The sequence below is a fragment of the Rhinolophus ferrumequinum genome, chromosome 4 (assembly GCF_004115265.2).
Source record: "Rhinolophus ferrumequinum isolate MPI-CBG mRhiFer1 chromosome 4, mRhiFer1_v1.p, whole genome shotgun sequence".
Taxonomy (NCBI): Eukaryota; Metazoa; Chordata; class Mammalia; order Chiroptera; family Rhinolophidae; genus Rhinolophus; species Rhinolophus ferrumequinum.
Window position 1 is genome coordinate 91,490,970 of NC_046287.1, and position 5,778 is coordinate 91,496,747.

The following is a 5,778-nucleotide window of genomic DNA, read 5'->3' on the forward strand; positions in this document are numbered from 1 at the left end:
AAGTTGCCTCATTATGTAGTGTCCTCATGTGCCAGATTTTCTAATCAGTTAGAAATAATTCCCTTAGGGGATTATTTTCTGGATGATAACATTTTCTCCTTATGTTGGACAGCTCTTGATGTGATGACAGTATTTTTGTTATTGCCATTAAACTACAGTATAATGAGCTATAAATTTACCAGATGTTAGCTTTAGCAAAGAAAACCAATGACTTCACTTGCTCCATTAAGACCCAATCATTTGCACAGGATTTATGCTTTTAAATTTTTTCACATAATGACTATTTTGACAGGTTCTTTCATCCAAGAATTTAATTTGATTCAACACAAAGAAATGAAATAAGCACTGCCTTCTCATTGGAGATATTAATGTGGTCCTAAGGATATTCGCTCTCTTCTGAAATATATTTTTTCAGGCAATACAAAGGTTCTCTTATGACACAGAATTAATAATGGACAAGCATTTTCCCCAGAGTCAGAGGTGTTATCCAGGCCATCGATGTTAGTGAGGTCATGTGGAACTGGGCTGTGAAGAAGGACATCTGGGGCTGTTCATGATTCCACATCATGGAAGTCAAATCACTTAACCTAAAAGAGTTCTGGTTTTCCTACCCCAAAAATGAAAATAGCAACAATAATACCTCTGGACCCATATAACTGATGAACGTGAAATAATATATTTGAAATCTGTCTGCAATTAGATGCCTCATGAAAATATTAATGTTATAGGCATAATTATGACAGTATCTCTTGGGCAAGAAGAGGAAATAATTCCTAGATTCTTCTGAGTTTTCCTTTCCAAGGAAAATAACAAATAAAAGGGATCAAATATATGGTGATGGAAGGAGAACTGACTCTGGGTGGTGAACACACAATGTCATATATAGATGATGTATTACAGAATTGTACACTTGAAACCTATGTAACTTTACTAACCACTGTCACACCAATAAACTTTAATTAAAAAAATAACAAAATTCATGTCTTGATGGACATTGAGAAGGTAGTGATTTCAACTGTCGAAAATATACTATGGGACTCTATTTGGTGTGGGAGGATGCTGAGAATAGATATGCATCTGCTTGGACTTCTCCTGTGAGAGTTTTGCTTGTGAAATACTCATATGTTGTGATCTGTATAGTTTCTGAAATGGCTGATCATATGGCCTCAATTCTGTCACTTGGGTTTTAAATTCTCTGGTGTCTGTAACACCACATTTTCTAGTATTTGGTTCTCCTAAGAATGATAGAACTGAGAACATGCAGCTTATGAATCTTAGGTACGATTAATCACATAGGTATTAGCTGAATTAATGTATTTATGTTTGCAAAGTAGTGGAGGTTTTGGTATAAAAGGTACTTTGAGCTCACAGCTTCATTTTTCTTTGTTCTAAAAACATACAAGATTTACTTAATCAATTAAAATTAGATGTAAATAATAATTTCATGACTCCTTTAAAAAGATAGAAATTTTGTTAGAATTGCCTATTAAAAAGAATATCTTGCTGCCCATAAATTTCATTTTACATGCCAGGTGACATTAGATGCTTATTGGATGAAAGAACAATTAAATATAGATAAATAATTTAGAATTCAAGTAGGAGGGAAAAAAGAATAGCAGTTTGGGATAATAAAACACAAGTGAACACAATTAGATTCTGAAACAAAGATATAAGTACAATTAGTTTGTGATCCCCTCAAAGAGCAGAAAGAGAGTAGGAATGTGAGACAAGGAAGGGAAACAAATCAATGAAAACATTGGACAATTGGGGCTCAATTTTGTTGGGGAATTCTGAGAGACTATATTTATATCTGTGAGATGGAGGTGCTGGATATTTATTTACCAACTTCCTTCCATGTTGTCTGCTCCCAGAAGTATGGACTTCCTAGTACTTCCGGACAGCGGAACATATGGATCACATGGCGACACAGGCCCTTGTGGCCAGAGGAAGCCTTCAAGCTGAGTTGTAGGTGCTTGCAGGAGGAAGCCCTTGAGAGTAAGGGTACAACATTTGTGGTTTGTTGATTTATTGAAAATAGCCTTTCTGACAGGTGTAAAGTGATATCTCATTGTGGTTTTAATTTGCATTTCCCCGATAACTAGTGATGTTGAGCATGATTTCATGTGTCTGTTGGCCATCTGTATGTCCTCTTTGGAGAGATGTCCATATTGACGTCCTCTGCACAGTTTTTGAATTGATTGTTTGTTTTTTTGATGTTAAGCTGTATGAGTTCTTTATATATTTTGGATATTAACCCCTTATTGGATATACCATTTGCAAATATCTTCTCCCATTCAGTGGGTTGCCTTTTTGTTTTGTTGATGGTTTCCTTCACTGAACAAAAGCTTTTTTAGTTTATTTTAGTCCCATTTGTTTATTTTGCTTTTGTTGTCTTTGCCTGAGGAGACATATATATATATATATATATATATATATATATATATATATACACACACAGATTGCTAAGACCAATGTCAAAGTGACATGCAAAAAAAAGGAAACTAGATTAGCTTCTTGTAACATATATACAAATAAAGTGAAATGAATTAAAGACTTTAATATAAGACCTGAACCATAAAATTCCTAGAAGAAAACATAGGTAATAGAATAAAATTATTGAATATTCTTTCCAGTTTGTGGTCCTTGGGAAAGCTCTCACAGAGCAAAATAAATTCATCGTAATACATCTTCTGCCTGCGCTCATTATGCCTCACGTTCAATTTGGAATCAAGATCTCCAGGTCCATTTATCAATACCCACTGCCATGACCTAGCAACATTATTTATTTAATAAACATTTATTGAGCACCTTCTACATTAAAACCATTCTGCTAATACTGGGGACATGAGGAAAAATAAGATAGAGTCCCAGGCTGCAAGCAGAGGAATTGTGCTTACAAACACATAGTTGCTAATGAAGCACCGAAGATTCAAATAAAAATTTGTACTAGGTATTTTTGGAGAAAATTTCTTAAATTTATTTTCTTTGGCAGGAAGGTGTTCCTCCCAATACTTTGCTATTTCAAATGCTATTTTATAGGGAATTGGCAGCAGCAGCATCGACAGATTCATATGTTAAAGGAATAAAACATTAAAATTAGTATTCATGTATTTTAAAGGAAGTGTGATTTTTCAATAATTTTAGGAGAAAGTACTTTCAGTTTGAAAAAGAACTCATAATTATTTTTTTATATCACTGAGACATTAATCTATTCCTCCAGAGATACTGTATATATGTAATAATTGTCAATTTAGTAAAGACAGATAGACTTAAAGAGGTTTATTCTTTAGTAAATTCTCTTTGGGGAGATTCAATTTTAATGTAAAAAAATTTTGTGCCAATCTCCAGGTTACTCTTAGGTCATTCTAGAAATGAGGAGGTGATGTATGTTTGCTTTTGTACCCCAGAAGATAGATATGTAAGGCCTGGTGATTGCATAGGTAATTACTTTGCACCAGCAGAGACAAGGTAATCAATGAGACCTGATGAGTTTTGTCATCCAACTATATGCTAACTACTGGCGAGGTCTAGGGAATAATGGCTTTGGCTACAAGCATGCCTTAACTTAGTGATAGGCAGTTGGGATCCAGTATCACTGAAAGCCAGAAAAGACAGCTGAACTTGTGAGAGCTAGCCTGATACATGAGGGCTTGAGAGTATGAAGTCTGATAGAAAAAAATCAAATGAGGCATCAAAGTCCAAAAGACTAACAAAGTTATTTTTATTATAGACTGGCTTATTCCAAAAAAAGAGTGGTGAAAGAGGAGCACATTTCTTTTCTTTCTTCTTTTTTTTTTTTTGCTTTTCAATGTTCTCTCTCTCTCTCTCTCTCTCTCTCTCTCTCTCTCTCTCTCTCTCTCTCTCTCTCTTTCCTAGGTAAGAGCTATGTTAAAAAATGTTAGCAACAGGGGCACCCAGTTAGCGCCCTCCACAACTAGATTGAAACATCTACTTGACTTGGAGCTGATGGATCCTGGAAAAACACACTTAAAATAAATAAAAGTTAAAAAAAAAATGTTAGCAACAGTGAAATTCTGGTTCTGATACCAGGTAACAAGCTTAGAAAAAATAATGTAGTCAACTAAACAATGCTAATTTTATTCATTTATTTATTTATTTTTTCTTACTGTTAAGTTGTGTATTGTAAGATAATTTACAAATATCTTGCTGTCTTTGTTAATTTAAACAATTAGACCAATATTTTCTTCTGACCAGGACAGCAGTAAGCTAAAAACAAAATTAGCTGGCTGAATTTTCCTTCTTTACCTGCTCACTTGTGGTGGATTCCTTTAGAGAGTAGTAGATGATGTTGGCCAGACTGTCTTCTTGGTAATTCTGCAGCACATCTGCATCAATATCATCGCAGATGCTCATGCTCTCAGCACTTGCAATGATATTAAGGAAAAAGATGGGCTTTTCTTCTGTCTTGTAGGAGATGACAGACCCGAATCGATTAAAGACAATAGATCCTTCATCAAATTCATATTCAGAATTTAATAATTCCAGGGCAATAACTGACGCCTCTCCAAAAGTAGAGGGTTTCTTCCCACTTCTTTGAATGTCACCAGGAACTGGTCAGAATGAGTCCTATGAAGTATACCCCTGATTTTATCACCAACTCCAACAATCTTAACTTCTTTCCAGGCTGCTGTGATCGTAGCCACCTCACTTTTGATCTGTTTAGCAACCGAGGAGTGTATAGCCTCACAGAGCCCTCTATCTGAGGACACTTCAATAAGGAGGTGTTTCTTCTTGTCTTCAGGCCCCCTTAGTATCAGCCTTTTCATACATAGCCAGAGATCCTGTTACATACACTCGAGCTGGCTTCAGCTCCCTCTCCGCTCCTGCATATTTAGCTGCTGCAACCAATTTCATAGACTTGGTAATTCTCTGGATCTTTTTGATTGACTTCAGTCGCATGGTAATATCTTTCAAAGATATTTCGAACTTGGATCCGTTGAGGCTGCACTGTCCAGGCCAAGACCCCAACGACGCCCGACGGAGAAAACATGGTGGTACTGGCCCAAACTGAGGGTCCAACAATGCTAATTTTATATAAAGCAAATACTACTAAGAAATCCACCAATACCTGGATTGAATGGCTTTCATAGTATATTAATATAATTCTCTGATATTTTCCACAGGCCAGTAAAAGGTAATCCCTTCACACTACATAAATAATACTAGATATTTCCCAATGTTTCCCAATATACCTGGAAAATTTAGTTGGAAAAACTTTAAAGTAGAAAACATTTAGGTATTTCTTTGAGGAATATTACTCATTCATTGGAAGAACACAAGATGTCAATATTTTACATCTTTTATCACATGGCTATTCCTCTGAAATAAGATAAAAACATGTATTATATCTTATCTTGGGAATAAGCTTCATATTTTCAATAGATCAGTAAAATATTTCATAATGTTTGTCCAGTTCCTAATAAATATATTTTCCAGGTGAGATTCTCTTATGTAAAAACAAGAATTGTGATGTTTGTATATTTTTTCTAAAAAAATCATTACTCTGACAACTTAAAGTCATCCATTCTTTTCATAATGAGGGGAAGCACTGCTGTTTTTGCCTCACTGCTCTGAGCCACAGAGTTGCTAAAACAGAATGGAAAAACAATAGGCTAATCTTACAATATATTCCCTATGTTAGAATAAGATTTCATTGCTTCCCTGTGGATGCAATACTTTTGAAAGTACATATAGTGAATTTTCACTTTAGTAAATATTATTTGTGAGATTATATATGTATATATATATATTCAATAT

At 34.8% G+C, this 5,778-nt stretch overlaps 1 pseudogene; it reads right to left on the minus strand.

Annotated features, from left to right (window-relative positions):
* Positions 1 to 4,239: 4,239 nt before the first annotated feature.
* Positions 4,240 to 5,011, minus strand: LOC117021218 (ATP synthase subunit gamma, mitochondrial-like; annotated as a pseudogene).
* Positions 5,012 to 5,778: the final 767 nt, after the last annotated feature.